This window comes from Equus caballus, chromosome 8, assembly GCF_041296265.1.
Source record: "Equus caballus isolate H_3958 breed thoroughbred chromosome 8, TB-T2T, whole genome shotgun sequence".
In the NCBI taxonomy this organism is placed as follows: Eukaryota; Metazoa; Chordata; class Mammalia; order Perissodactyla; family Equidae; genus Equus; species Equus caballus.
Window position 1 is genome coordinate 71,530,090 of NC_091691.1, and position 16,880 is coordinate 71,546,969.

Sequence of the window (16,880 nt, forward strand, 5' to 3'; positions counted from 1 at the left end):
GCATTTTTTCTAGTCATTTTATCTAAGTATAGAGATTTGTTGCTATAGCTCTTATTTGTAAGTAAAGGAAGTGAAATCTAATGGGCTGCCAGTTTCACACCAGTCTGCGGCAGAGCCGGAGCTAGAATCCATTACCTTATGCTGAGTTCCATACTCTTCCAAATATTTGAGAGTTTTCTCTCACTCCAGTTACCAGACTAGGGAATCCTACCGTTACTTTCCCAGCCACAATCACAGTCGGACCAAATACTCGGGAGGGCATCTCCACTGGCTTGTGTTATCAAAGCTGAGCTTTGGTTTGAAGTAGGATGTGGAAGGTAAGAAAGTGAGAAGAAAGCAAAGGCATTTTGTTTTAGGAGTTCCTTTCTCGTCAGTCCATTCATTCATCAAAAGATCAGCAATATTTGTTGACCACAAATTGTGTGCCAGGCTCTGTGCTAACATTTAGCATTCAATGCAACTGACACAAGTCCCTTGCCTTTATTTTCCCTGTGTTCTCAAAGTCTTTATGGTTCCTTCCCCCACTTTAGGAGCCCTCTGATCCTCTCCACCACAACTGTCTCTAATCCTCATATTTGAAAATATAGAAACTGATTTATACTGAGGCATTTCAGGTATAATAAAGATGACATTTGAGGGCAAAGGATACTTCTAGAAACTAAACATGAAGGCAAACCTGGGTTTCAGCTGTTTCAGTAGTAGTCCACAGATACCAAACAAAAAGAAGGCAATCGGAAACACTGAAAATTCCCACACACATCTAAGCCTGGCTTTAACATTTGTGTGGGGCCCAGGGCAAGAGTGCATGTGGAGGACTGTAGCCCACTCTGCTTCTTTTCCCCTTTTGTCCCAGAATGCAAGGAGTCTCAGCCAGATGGATGGACAAGTACTCTCTGTTTCCCGTGGGGGCATGGTTTGCCCTGGGGAGAATGTTCTGAGACTGGTGCTCATGTAATTCCTAGAGGTGGCTCAGGGAGTTTGGGAAGCAAAGCATGCACATGGTCTAGAAGAGGCAGCATGCGCTCCAAGAGGCACATCTCCTTGACCCTACAGTCTTCTTTCTCCATGGGAAGAGTCATGGCCAGAGAAGGGCCAGTTTAGAGACCTCTAAAGTACAGCCCCCAGGGCAGTGGTCCCTATTCCTCAGGTGCAGTTTTGGTACCGTTTGGGCCTGTTTCTGAGAAAAATTAAAATTAGCCAAAATGTATTCTTAGCTTTCTCACCCACTTTTGTTTTTAGTTCTGTGTCTCTCTCTTTTTTTTAATGTCTTCATGTTTTTAGGATCCTGCAAATTGATCCCCCACAGGCCCCCATCTGGGACTGCTCTCTCAGGGAACTTCTTTATACCCAGGCGCTTGTCTTTTCACTCCTCTTGGTTCTCATCAGGCTGTATATAGTCCATCTAATAACTTGATACTCAATATGTCCGTGAACCTATTACAAAAGGATTACCTGAGAAATATAGAATCTTAGCTCTCATCCCCTAGGTCTACTGAATCAAAGTCTGCATTTTAGCGAGATTTCCAGGTGACACATGCACAATAAAATTTGAGAGGCATTGATGTAATAGACCTATTTTACAAGGAGATATAAAGGACTTATAGTAACTTGATATGATCTCTTTTCTTTCTTTTTCTTTTTTAAAGATTGGCCCTGAGCTAACATCTGTTGCCAATCTTTCTTTTTCCCTTATTCTCCCCAAAGCCCCCCAGTACATGGCTGAATGTTCTAGCTGTAGGTCCTTCTAGTTCTACCATGTGGAATGCCGCCTCAGCATGACTTGATGAGCAGTCCTAGGTCCACGCCCAGGATCCAGCAAAGCAGCATGCGCGACCTTAACCACTAGGCCATGCAGCCGGCCCCTGACCTCTTCTCTCAAGATAAACACCAGATAATATTTTATAGTTTAAAATGAGATCCACGTCAGCTATGTGACATTCAAAGAGTTCATGCCTCACTTTACCTTGCACATGATACATATTCTAAAAATACGTAGTGAGTGAATGGATATTTATTTTAGAAAAGTTTGGTGAATCACACTATCTTGGCCACTTCCTACTCTCTCTCTGCAGCAGTCACGATGCCACTATGAAGGGCCCCACAGGTGTCATCAATCTTTCTTGCCATGCATCTCTTGCTGGAAGGGCTCGAGAGCTACTTGTATTCCTTCCAGTGACTGGGTACCAAGTAGTAAATGGATCCTTAGTAGAGCTGTAGAGGCTTAACAGTTGGAGTATCTTTAGGAAGAAAAATGAGCAAAACTAGTCTCAACACCATGCTACTTAGTGTAAATACTTATGTTTATTTCTACAATAGCAATCATTTAACCAGCAAAATATACCATGTAGAACAATCAATCATCTTCCTTAAACTTGGTTAGGTTTTCTTTCTTCCATAAAGTCTTGCCCAGATAATTGTCATAATTTTCTTTAACATTTTTCAGTTTCTATTTTGCTGCTGATAAAAATACAGACATTGAAATCCTCACAAGCATATTTTTAGCTTCTCTCTGTAGACACTAAAAACCTTCAAGTGGCTTTTAGTTTGCACAGCTATTTCCACATGTCAAGTTCACTGCCTCTGCTAATTGACAACTTTCAACTCTCTCTGGCATCTGCTCTGAGCTTGGGCACCTGCTTGTTATGTTTACTAAGGTGGCATTAAGTAGTTCTTAAACATGTATGGGTGGGTGTTAACATAACTTCACTGTATCTACCTCAGCTCTTCCCAAATTTTGCTCTCTGGACACATTTTATGTTTAAATGTTCTAGATTCTTCTTAAAAGCTAAATTATAGCATTTCTGTGCAACATTCATGGTTTGAGTCTTCCTTCCTTTAAGTATTTTATCAAAAAAGAGAAAAAGAAACTAAAAGTAAAGGCAGTCAAACACTTTCCTAAAATTGGTGGTTGCTGAAACGAAGCCAAGATAAAAAAAAAAGTTAAAAAAATATTCATATTGACTGAGATTAGAAAAATCTAGATAATAACCACAAGACAGAGAGTGAGAGCTGAAGGAACATGAGGAATGTCAGAGTATTCCAAAGTTTCTGTAGATTACTGTAAGATATAGATATCAAACTTCAAAAAGTAAGAATGGATTATAAAGGAACATAGAACAAGTGCAAATAACTGAATAACAATGATAGAAAAAGGTCAGATAAATAAAAAACTGCAATGAATATAAGTGACCTAAATTTACCTATTAAAGGAAAACCCGTTGACAGATTAGATTACAAATTTCTAGATCTTTTCTGTGTAGAATACTGGAAGATTAAGAGTAAAATCACTGTTTTCTTTAAAAAAAAATCAATGTCAGGCAATATAAAATATAAAAGTTTCAATTACCTAAAATATAGTAAAAATTTAAACATCTATGCTTTTAATAAAATAGTCTCAAAATACATGAGACAATAATATTGTCACTAAAGGGACAAAACACAATCCTAAAGGAGATTTCAGATGAATTGGAAAGCAAGGAAGAGAGATTATTAGTAAATACAGAAGATCTAAAAAACGAAATGAGCAGACTTTCCCTAAAATATTTATGGAATTCTACTTCCAACATTAGAGGTTGCAAGTTTTTCTCAACACATATCAAAGTTTTGCAAAAATTGACACTATTCCAAGGCATAAAGAAAGGCTCAAGATATTTCTTAAAATAGGATCAAATAGATAATCATCTCTCAATCACAATGCAAGTGAATTACAAGGTAATAAATAAAAGATAAATTCAAAATTCTCACGCTTGTAAATTAAAGTATATACTGCTTAAATAGCTTATGAATTGAAAAGAAATTATAATACAAATGTAATTATTCCTAGAAACAAAAGATAAAATAAACCCTTCATATAAAAACTGAAGTAAGAATATAAATGAGAGAAAATTTAAAAACAAGTAGAAGAAAGTGTGTATTAAAAATAAGAGCAGAAATGAAAAATAATTAAAAAACAACAACAAAAATAAAGAAGAAGATCTGCAACATCAAAATTTGGTTCTTTGATAAAATTCCAAAGGCTTATTAAGAGAAAAAGGGCAAAGTCACAGTTAAATAAAAGTATAGTATAATTGAAAGGGGGAACTTAACTGCAGATTAATTAGGCATTTAAAAATGTAATAAAATAATGAAATCAACACTTATATGCTAACCATTTTGAAGACATAAGTCAAATGAATTTCTAGGAAAAGTGTTACTCACCAAGAATGATTCTAGGAGAAATAAAAGACATATATACCTGTAACTATTAAGGACATTGAAGCTTTGTTTATCAGAAAGCACAACTTATCTTTAAAAAATATATACCTTTCCAATTTTGTACAAACTCTTTCAGTAAATAGGAAAAAAGAGTGAATATTTCCCAGTTAATTCTAGAAGTCATCAAAACCAGACAAATACATTAAAATAACTTTATGAAACAAAAAAAGTAAGTCCATTTCACTCATGAAAGAAGACAGAAAAACTCTAAATATAACATTAGCAAACCAAATCTGATTGTATAAAAATGTAATACACTGTTACAAAATCACATTGACCCAAGACATGTAAAGATTGTTTAGTATCAGAAAATTTATAAAATTCACCACATTAACAGAAAAACAAAGAGGGAAAAGGGGATCATCTCAATTGATACAAAGAATCTTTAAAAATGTTAATATCCTTTTATAATAAAAGTTATTCATAAATTAGGAGGAGATGGTGTCTTCCATAATGTGATAAAGAGTATCTGTGTAATTTTGGAGGAAAGATTATTGCAGACAGGGAAACATTAGAAATAGCACCTTCAATACTAAAACTGAGAAAAGGACATCTACCTCTTCTATTTCATATTGTATTAAAGGTGCTATCCAGTGCAATAAAACATGAAAAAGAAATTAAAGTCATGAAGATTAGAAAAAAAGGAAATAGAACTATTGTTCTTTGCAGAGACTAGAAAGCACATATCTATAGATATATTGGCAAAAATAATAGAAGAGTTTGTCAAGAAAGCTGTTTTTTGTTAATATACAAAAGCCAATTGCATGTTTAAACATCAGCAATGAACATCCATAAAATACGATTAAGGAGAAGTTACTACTTATAAGAATATCAGAAAAGATCAAGTATTCAGGAATAAAAGGGTGCACAAATCCTCTACTGGCAAAATTGTGAATTTTATTAAAAGATATGTGGAAAGAACTAGTTAAATGTAAAGAAATATGTTTATGAATAACACAATTGTCTACTATCCTCCACATTTATTTAAAATTTAGCAAAATTCCAATCAAAATCCCATCAGGGTTTTACAGAGAACTTGGTAAAATTATTCCAAAGTCTAACAGGCCTGAGATGGTAGAGCACACACCCAGAAGAAGAACAGCTGAGGGGTCTTCCTTACCACAAATTGGGTTGTATTAAGCCATACAATTATGTTTTGCAAATGTATGTGAATATATGATATCTATCAATAATTTATCCACTAAAAAATTACAAGTGTGGCAAGAGTTTTCTAAAGAGAGTTTATATAGAAGAGCAAAAGGCAGAAGAAAAGACTAATGAAAGAAGATTTCATAAAGGACACCAATTTTGAACTCTCAGAGAAAATGAGTGTGAGGAAAGTGAGGAATCATAGAATCTGAGAAGATGGAAACTTGAGGATGAAATAACCGTAATATCATATGCACCCGAGTTTCAAGTAAGTAAGAGATTGCCTAATTGAGAAATTAGGAAGCTATTTACGGCTTTGGTGAGCATAGCTTCTCTAGAGCAGTGGAGATTGGAATCAGATTATAAAGTCAAGGAGAGAATAGCAGCTGAAGAATTAGAAATGCAAAACGTTAGTTAATCTTTCAGAAAGCATGGCTGCAAAGGAAAGCTTAGCGATGAGAAGCTGGTAGAGACAGTCTGGCCTTGGAAAATAATTTTCAGGATTGGAGCTGTTTAAGCTGTAAGAGAATTATATGGGAGTGGGGATAAATGATGGATTAAGGTACTAGAAAACATATAAGGGATTTAAGAACAAAGGTGGAAGTGTTTGTCATGAATAGAAGTTGCAGCTAAATTTCTCATAGTGGAGCAAATGATTCTTGTCTGTGTGCGTGTGTGTGAATATAGGTTCTTCTGGGGTTTTGGGTGGAAGTTTTTGAGAAGGGGAGGCAGATCACACCTGATAACTTCAGTTTTCTGGAAGAAATAAGACACAAATTTTCTGATTAAAGTGAGGAGAGGAAATTGACTTGGGGCTTATTGAGTTATTGATGATACTAGACTATACTTCTGCCTGAAGTTCTCTTGATTGAATGGACTGGAATTCTGCTCCTAACCTGCTGCTCCTAGGGGTCTTTAATTCTCATCTGGACTCTGTCTGCCCTTAATTTCCACTGGTTTTCCTCCTAATATAAGACTACCTTTGGAGTAGCATCTCAACAATGAAACTTTGCTGACTGTGTCCTTCATAACTTCAATTAGCTCCCAAGCATCTTCCCTATAGAAACTTCACTAGCTTGCCTTTGATTAATTGTCTATTCTCTACCTTTGTTACAAATCATATCTGGATGGATTTGAGGTTAATTTCAGCATTTTAACATCCTATATCTGTAGTGTCGATAATCAACTTTGTTCGTTTTTTTTGCTGGAAGTAGAATCAGTATGTAGAGAATGCAATCTCATGTAACAATTTCAAATAAAAAAGTTTGAAGAGAATTTATGAAGATAATTACGTTTCTAAGGGAAAAAACAATTTCATTGGAGTCAAAGAATGACAATCAAGTTGATACATGCCTCTCTGGTTATGAACAAGATAACCATCACCATGAACTCTCCTTTGGGCTTCTAATGGACATGGAAGAGGAAGGAACTGTGAGAAATTTAGATATTAAGCTGGCTTTTAGTACAATCTGAAAGAGTAATTTTGGCTTTAAGTTAAAATATGGGAGGGAGGAGTGGCAAAAGGTTATTCTAGTCAAGTTTGATAAATATAATTTGCACAGGTCTAAGTTGAAGACAGTCAAAGCTTACTAAGAAATTTAATAAGTCGTACTGCATTGTAAATGATAAAGAAAATCCCATGCTCATGCTAGCCAATTATCAAACTAGATAAATCCTGGCCCAGATTTAAAGACCTGTTATAAAGCCCTGATTCATTGGGCTAACTCCCTCTGTAGACAAAATACTCATTTTGTAGCTAGCCAACCTCTTTAAGAACTTGTGAAAGCTAATTGTTGCTCATTATGTCAATCCAATTTTTTTCCTGGTTTTCTAGTATGCATGAAAACCCGGCTTCAATTTTCCTATTGATTAACACACAAGCAGATCAGCTTTCTCTCATATGCTATATCCATTTCTATTTCTGTGCCTTTGGTCACGTTTTTCCCACGCTCTCCAATGCCTACCTCAACACTATGCTTATCAAAGTCTTCCCATTCTGAAAGGATAAGCCAAAATTCATGACCTCATTGAGGGTTTCTTAAATTATCTCAAAATCCAATTTACAAATTCTCTGAATTTAGTTATATTGGGAGACTGTAAATCACAAATTTGCACTTATCAAAGACTTCATTTATAAGTAATTTATTTAGCTTTTCACATGTATTAAATGGTGGACTAGTCTTTTGGGAGACCTTAAAAATCTATTAGACATGATCTCTGCTTTCACTTAACTTTATGTTCGTCAACATTTCACTGTTTTTCTATCTATATATCTTCTTTTCTAAAATAAATTGTAATTTCTTTAAGAATCAGAATTGTTATGTGCCCAGAAGTTTAGAGTACCTGAGACAATGCTGTGCATTAAGTGCACGCTCAGCAGATACTTCTTGGTTGTCTGATTGATTGCTTCGTTAAGTTCAATGTCAGAGTTTGATTGGGAGAGCCACTTTGGTTCGTATCTTTGGTGACAACAGGCAGCAAGTTAACATAAATATCTGTACTGGCTTTTCACAGCTAGAGAGGTTTTGTTCACCTGAAACATAAATACTTTCAGTGTTCACACTCATGCATTTCAGTTTATTGTGCTGTAAGATGAAATTAAATCAATTAAGAGTGCTATTATATGGGAACAACTCTTCTGAATTGTAGAATATTCCTTGAAATATTTTCTTAACATTTTATCCATCTTAATTTTCATAGTCTTATGAGAATATTCTCAGCAGCAAGTTATTCATTTTAATTTCAAGAGTATCATTAGAAAGAAAGTTCCTCACAAAGTATTAGACTTTAAAAGCGTCATGTTGAAGTAAGACTGACTTATTTATGAGTCAGAATAGAAGAGGGAAGAAGCACAAAGTGAACAAAGCAGGAAGTACAGGCCAGCAAAATCCAATTTCCTCCAGTAAATTACTATGTGCAGATAACAGCAAACAGGTCATTTAAACAGACTAGATGAGTCATTTATCTATTGTTCAGAGTTAGCAATATTCATTGCTCTGTAGGAACATCCAGGTTATTGACACAATTTAGTGTGTGTGTCATTTATCAAGAACTTACTAGTTTAAGAGAACTAGTTTATGGACTTCCTCTCAAAGCAGGAGTGAGAAGACATCTTAGCTCAGAGGAAGTGGAACTGAAGGAGTCACCGAAAAATGTTTGCAGATGGCTCAGTCAGCCAACATACTTCAATGTGGTATTGCCTAGGAATTATAGGAAAGATACAGTGCCACATAAAAATTAAGAGTTTTTAAAATATGCATTATCTACACTAAACACTCAATTATATATTCCCACGTCATTTTATTTATGTGGATATATTGTCTCCCTGAATTTATAAAATTTTTGTGACTGCAGATCATGTATATTATACCTCAATTCTATCTCCAAGAATGTTGAAATCAGAATATGAGCTGAATAAAAGCATGTTTATTGACTGATGCACATCAGCAAATTGTCTGACTGAAATTTCTTTTCCTACTGGTTTTGTGGGAATCATTGAGTTCTCACCCTAGACTAAGGGCATACTTCTTCTACAAGGGCTAGGTGGTAAATATGTTAGGCTTTGTGGGTCAGATAGTCTCTCTCTGTGGCAACTACTCAACTCTGCCATTACAATGTGAAAGCAATCACAGACAACGTGAACTAATGGGTGTGTCTGTGTTTATTCATTTACAAAAACAGGCCACCCATGGGCTGTAGTTTACCAAACTCTGCCTTATGCCATCTTTGAATTCTATTTGACCACTCTGTTATGGGAGATACTTTTAAGAATATGGTATTATATAGTCAATTGTTTTTAAAAAGTGGACCCAATTGGTGACTGTCTCAAATAAAATCAGACTAGTTAGCTGCTGGGTGAATTCTATGGTGTGACTGAGGAAAGGAGAAGCACCTAGAACATCTACTGGGTCAACTTGCCATATTGTTCAAAATGTCCATCTTTGTAAATACTCATAAAAGTCAAAGAATTAACTATATAAATGGATATATTTGTTAACCAATCAACAGAAATTTGTTATCTAATTAACCTATTGGTGTCCATTACAGAGAAGAAGAAACCAAATTAAGAAAAGAGTTCATCTTCAAATTGATTTTTTTTAATACCTATATATTTTGCTGTTTTCTTAAACTGAAAATCTAGATACAACGTGCGGTCATTTAAGAAATTTGTCAAAAAGAATTATTTAAGCGAATTATGGCAATTCAGACATTGAGAGACTAAACAGGAGTAATATCAATAACATGCTGTTGTATAGTCAAATTAACTAATGAGGTTACTTCATGAAGCAGTATGGAGGAAGAGAAGCAAAAGTTATAGAGTTATAAGATGGCTTCCCTTAGGCTAAGTCTGTTTTGGCCTATAATAGAAGGATAGTCCTTTCTGGAGTTGGTTGAGAAGAGAATGGAAAGTGAGTAAGAGCAGACTACTATTACACACAGTGCTTTGATAGGCTTTTTGTAACTGAGGTGGCAGATGCAAGAAGGTATGGGATCAGTAATATTTTTTTATGATGGAAAAAATCCAGTAGAGAAGGAAAAATTGACAATCAGGATAAAGGATAAATGTGAGAGCAAACCCTTAAGTAAGAGAAGGTGTTAGGTCAAGTGCCCTGCGGGAAGATGGATGGGGGTCAGGAACGGGGTCATCATAGTAGCCAGAGGGAAGATGAAGGTCATGAGTTAAGAGAGAGGTTGGTAGCCAACTTGGGGAGTCGGGGGTAAGCATTTCTCTTTCTTTTCAGGGGGTTTCTAAGATCCCTGTTAAGCCCCCTGAAATAGCTCCCTGGAGGTGATCTCTCAAAAAAAGCCAGTGAATTTCCCAAACAGACTTTTTAAAGGATCAGTTAAGGTTGCTGATAAACTACAGGAAGCCCAGTTAAATTTGAATATCAGATAAACAATGAATAAATTTTTAGTATAAGTATGCCTCAGATATTGCACAGGACATAATTTTTTAGTATAAGTAAATTTGGAATGATGCAATATTTTTAGCGTATTGCATGTTTGGGTCATACATATGTTAAAATACTATTCATTATATATCTGAAATTCAAATTTAACCGTTTGTCATGTATTTTTATGTGCTCATTCTAGAAATCAATCCACAGTCCAAGGAGAAAGTGTAAGTGAACTCTAGCAAGTAGAAATAAGTGCCTTTTAGAGAATTCTCAGTTATTAGCAGATTGCATACAATCTTTTGGAGGCAGCGGAAAAGTGACAGAACTCAAACCCTCTTGTGTCTTGGAAAGGTGCTATTCACAGGCAGAATGAGAAGTTACCTAAGCAATATAATTTTTATGGTTTGATATCGCTACAGTGTCCTACTTCGAGGCTAGCAAGTGTCTAACACTAATTTAAGAAGGCTATCATCAGCAATAAGTACCTGAATTGGAAAATATTTTGCCATATTTTTATAAGTAACATGAAGGAACCTAAATTAATTCAGTGAGTCTTATAATGCTTTACATTTTCCAGATGAGGAAACAGAGCCGCCAGATGGTAAGTTACTTGTCCAGCAGGTAGTCTGCCCACTACTAAAGCCGATTCTCCATCACAGCTTGCTGCTTCTCGGGAGGCCATGTTGAAAACAAGACAACGAGACCTATTTGGAGCACAGGGCCCTGCTGGAGGGTTCAGATGAGGAGAAAGACTAGACTCCTCATTAGCATTGTCTATCTGGGAGGCAGAGTATAAGAACTGGAGCTGTAGAATAGAGACAACAAGGAGAGGAGGATGGAAGTGCACAGAAAAAGTAACTGTTCAAATTTCACAGGTCACCAAGTCTATCTCTTATTTTCAGCTTCTCAGTTACCTTCTTAGACAAATAACAAACCTCTGTTGAATCTTTGTAAGTAGGGAATTATGCAGCATGGTTAGTGATGAATGATACTTACACCAAAGAAGACTGCACCTGGTTTAGTGTACTGCTAAATGATATTTAGAATTGGAGGATATGTCAAAGGTAATACAACATGTGATAGTGGTAACGTATGAATTAGGTGGAGTTTATAGGAAGATGGCAGATATAAGCTTGGGTAGAGAATTTAAGTCTTCATGGTGATTAAACACACATTTGTCTATTCACTTATTTCACAAATATTGAATTAATATCTACTATGTGTCAGGATTTTTACTAGGTTCAGAAATTTTAAAAATGAGTAAGTCATAATTCCTGGCAAATTCAGGTGTGCATCAAACAAAAAGAAGTAGGCAAGAAGAAAAAAAAAGTAATTTATGGTAGCTTGAAAGAACATCAAATAACTGAAAAAGTGAAATATTTCTCCAAAGAAAAGCATAAATCATTATCGACAAGTACTAAGAAAGTCTACGTAAATGGAGAGCTATACATTGTAAACATCATGGAATGGAAGACCCAATAAACATAGATTTTTCCACAAAGTGGAAATATAGTGCAATTCTAACCAAATGCCTGGCCAATTATTTTAAAGAAATTGACCAGCAGACCCCAGATTTTTATGTAGAAATGTAAAGGCCCAAGAAACTTAGGCAATCTTAAGAAAAAAGCTGGAGAATTTGTGCTATCAGAGATTTATTGCCCTATTACAATCAAGACACTCTGGACTTGGTGCAAGGATAGTCAGATATACAGATGAACAGAATAGACAAGCCAGAAACTCACATGTATATAATGACCTGATACATGATAAAAAAAAACAAGCAAACAAATAAAAAACACCCCGATGCAATGTGGGAAGGATGGCCTTAAAATAAATGGTACTGTGTCAATTCAGTGTCCATAAGGAAGGAAATGAATATTGAACACGTACTTTACATTACCACCAAATTCAATTTCAGATGGATGGTAAATATAAATATAAAAGGCAAGATGAAAAAATAAAGATTTCTAAATGTCCATCAAATGATGATTGGATAAACAAAATGTGGTATATCTACAAAATTTAATATTATTCAACTGTAAAAAGTATGATACATGTTACAACATAGACAAACCTTGAAAATATTACGCTAAGTGAAAGAAGCCAGTAAGAAAATATATGTATTATTTGATTCCATTTTTATGAAATGTCCAAAATAGGCAAGTCTATAGAGTCAGAAAGTAAGTTAGTAGTTGCTTAGAGCTTGGGGAGATGGGAATTAGAAGAATGATAATTAAAGAGTATGGAGTTTCTTTTTGAAGTGATAAAAATGTTCTAAAATTGACTGTGGTGATGGTTGACTATATCCGTGAATATACCAAAAGACTTTGAATGTAAATAAACTCTTAAACGTAACAAAGAACAACCTTAATAGTACTATAAACTATTAAATGGGAGAATTCTATGGTATGTGAATTTTATCTTAGTAAAGCTGCTATTAAAAAAAAGTAAAAACTTCTAAGGAGTAGTAAGCAAAGATGAAAACTTTCATGGCCTATGGCTGTAGGCAAAGATACTCTAAACAGGACTGAAAACACACTGAGCATAGAGAAAAAGTTGATAAATTGAACTACTTTAAAATTAAACTCTTCTTTAAATTAAGATATGCCATTAGGAGAGTGAAAATTCAAGCCACAAAGTAAGAAAAGACATTTGTAATGCACATATCCATGGAGGAATCATATTCACAATATATAAGGGATTCTCAAAATCAATAACCAAAAGGCAGACAACCTAACAGAAAAATAGGCAAAAGGATTGAACTTTACAAAAGAGGATATTCAAATAGTCAATAAACCTATGAAAAGATGCTCGTCACCAATGATAAAGGAAATGCAAATTAAAGATACACTGGGATGCCACCACACACCTACCGGAATGAATAAAATCTTTAAAATGCTGAAAATACCAAGTGTTTGTGAGTATATGGAACACTCAGAACTCTTATATACTGCATGTGATTGGCAATATCTACTAAAGTTGTTTATACTCATACCTTATGATTCAACAATTTCACTCCTGGGTATAATACCTAACAAATACATACGTATCTGTCAAATAACATACATAATAATTTTCATAAAAGCACCATTTATATTATTTCAGTACTGGAAACTACCTAATATATCTATTAAGTGTAGACTTGATAAATAAATTGTAATATTCTTAAAAAACAGACCACTATAAAGCCATGAGAATGGATATCTACAGCTACATCCATCAACATAGATGGATATCCCAGACATAAGGAAACATAATATTGAAACAAAAATCTAGGCACAAAAGCATATGGACTGTATGTTGCCACTTATATAAATTTAAAGCCAGTTGAAATAAAATGATGATGATAGAAGCCAAGCTAGTGATTACCCATGAGAGGAGGCAGTGAAGGGAGGTGCTAGTAACTGCAAAAGGGTTAAGGGGATCAGAATAAGCCACCTCAAAATATGTCACTTTGACACAAGGATTATTTTGAGCTGAAGGCAACTGAGAAATAGCAGACACAGAAAGAACTCTCTGCTCTCCCCTTTTATGCCTAAAAGCAGGGAATAAATGTCCATTTATAAAAGTATCCCCCCTCCTCTACCAGGAAGAGGAAAACAACTCTTATCTGCATAACAAACCTTACTAAACAACCCTTATTTGCCATACATTTCCTAGTCACCTTCCCACAATTCACCACACCTAGGAGGCCAACCCACCTGCTACACAGTTTTAATAAACAAGAGAACTTACAGGTGAGGCTTGTCTTGGCCAGTTGTTAGGGGAACAGCTCTCCACATTTGCCTGCTAGAATCTTAAAAGTTTATACAGAGGCATTAAGGGGTTCAGTCATGAGTTCAGCCCAGTTGAGACCACTCAAGTCTTAACAACACATTGCTCTCTCAAGGTTGCATCCTTGAAAATGGCTCCCACCATGGGAACAGTGGACAGAATGTACATTCCAAGGACAGGTGAGGAACATGAGGAGCCTCCGATTGCCCAGGTCCAGCTCGTTGGGTCAACTAACTGTCAGATCCTCTTGATGACCTTCTCCACTCCTCCTGACCAGCTCTTACAATCTTACATGGCCCTCTCCTCTGCAGTGTGCCCTGAGCCATCAGCAGGGGTTTCATTAGCATGGAGGTGGCTCCTTTGGTAGCTACCTGGCTGGACTGGAGGCAGATACCACAGCAGCAAAGGAGGCACGTGCAAGAGAGAACACAGATCAAGATAGTAGTTCCGAAAGTAAGTGACAATTTTTTTTACCAGGAGCCCCAGGATTCAAAACCTAGGCTGCGGGTTGGATCACTTGTGTCCTTATAAGATTTAACAAAGATGATACATTAACAGACTCATCAGCTGTGAATACACAACATTCTGCAAGGCAGTGATAATGTCCAAGGCCTTCCTATTTTGGAGGACAGCTTTCCACATTAGAGACATCTCAGTGTTTGGTAAGGACGGGCTGTGTTGGCTATCATTTAAGCCTTGCTGGGTGAATTTGGTAAGGGGTCGTAAGTGAGCTATAACGTCCTCCAGGCCATTGGAGGGGACAAAGACAACAATAAAAAGATCTTACCAGTGGAAAATAGAATGTGCCCATCTAGCCTTGAGGAGAGGGAGGTTGGCAGCTTTTGCCAACAAGGGGTGGATTCTCCCCTGTGCCCAGGGAAAACCCAGGGTACAGTGGCCCAACTACCCAGGTGGAAGCCACAGGCAAAGATTTGTACCACACAACCATTGGGTCCCATTTGGGGTTATTCAACAAATACCTGGATGGTGTGACCATTCAATACCAAACCAGTTGCTATCCTTTAGCGTACCAGAATGACTTCATAGTTTTGTTGATATCCATTCCATATCCCTGGTACAACTGGGTTGGTTCTGTTTCGAGTGATTTTTCTGTTCTTTTTTTTTTTGGAGGAAGATTAGCCCTGAGTTAACTGCTGCCAAAGGGCTATTTGAACAAATATTTTATTTCCCTGCTAAAAATTGCCCAGAAGAAGCTCTATTGAGGAGGCTCTTAAACAATTTGGGGTTTATTTTCTGAATATCAGGTACAGTATGGAAACAGGGAAGTGGAAATATACTCACAATTTGCATTTCTATATCCTTTACCCACCAGCTTCAGGCACTTTTGTCATTCCTTTGGTACTTGAGATGTAAATAGGGGGAAAGATTTCTGTATTCTATTACCAAAAACCTTTGTATAACAAAGGTAAAAAGTTTTCTATTGAGCTTAAGCTAAAGCAATAATTTTCTAATGAAATTTCAGGCTTCACCAAACTAAATAGGATACGACGGATAGAGTTTCGGGGAGGAGGTGGTTAAAGAGCCTTCTGTACTAAACAAATGTGCCTAGATTTCAACAAAAATTCTAATCACAGACCAGGTCACCTTTGGGTCAAAAGGCACTGGGGAGATGCTGCATTGTTTGATTTGTGAAGACAAGGGCAGGCGTATGCATCTCAAGGACTCAAGGCATGCTATGGAATCCCTGATTCAATTTGAATCTGTAAATGCTTCTAAGTGAATGTATGTATGTATGTACCTCTGATTAACAGTGCAAAGTGCTTAGGTAAGATGGTGGGATGACGTGGCTTTCTATTCTCCTCTCATATGTTTCTCGGGTCTGTGAGGCAACTGATAAAGTCTCTTCACCATTCCCCAACGTTTTTTAAAAATTATATAGAGACTCTTTAGAAGTAGCTTCAGCATAGAACCAAGAGCATGCAAAGCATTCAGGAATGTTCTATTTGAGGATTCTGTTTAGGTATTCTCAAGAGATAGTATTTAAGGAGAATGCCTTATATGAAAACCTGTCTCCCCATAGGAGCTCCCTGAGAAGGTAAACACTTGTTCTACCTCCTGAAATCCAAATATTTACCTACAATGATTCCCTTTGCACTAATTCCATTCCTTTCTATGCCTCAGATTAGGTAACTCAGGTACATCTTACTTAACCCCATAAATGTATTTCTGAAAATTGCCTGTAAATTCAATGTCTTTAAACTGAATTCTATTTTAAGTGCACTAGGGGAGTTCACTACTTACAAAAACCCAAGGTAAACCCTTTTGTAATTTGAACAAACATTTGATAAGGAAATAATCACCTTTTCAGTATGCGTGCCTTATTAGTAGTCTAAAAGTGGGAGTAGAACTGAATTCGTGCTTTCACTTATACCTAGTTCTAACTCCTTTCCAGATTTCTCCATGCTTCTTTTAAGAATTGTCTGCATTATGTGCATCAAGTTCCTACCAGAAATATTAATTTTTCAGTATGCTCTGTCTACTGTTGTGTCTAGGTGTCCATTCAATTAACGGACTCTTATGATGATAATGATGGCAGGGATCAGATTTATCCTAGTCAGTATTCTGCTTGGACTCATTTCCTCCAGCTGCTTCATTCAATGCTGAGGTTGTCTAGGAATCCAATTAATGTTGTCACTTAAGTTTTCCACACTTAACATTTTTTTCTAGTGAATCTTTTGTGGTAAATACTGCCAGTCCTATCTCACTATCTATTTTCCAATTCCTACTTTGTAATGGAACCCCCAATTTTTACCTGGGCAATAGCTTCCCAGGAAAAAAATACTG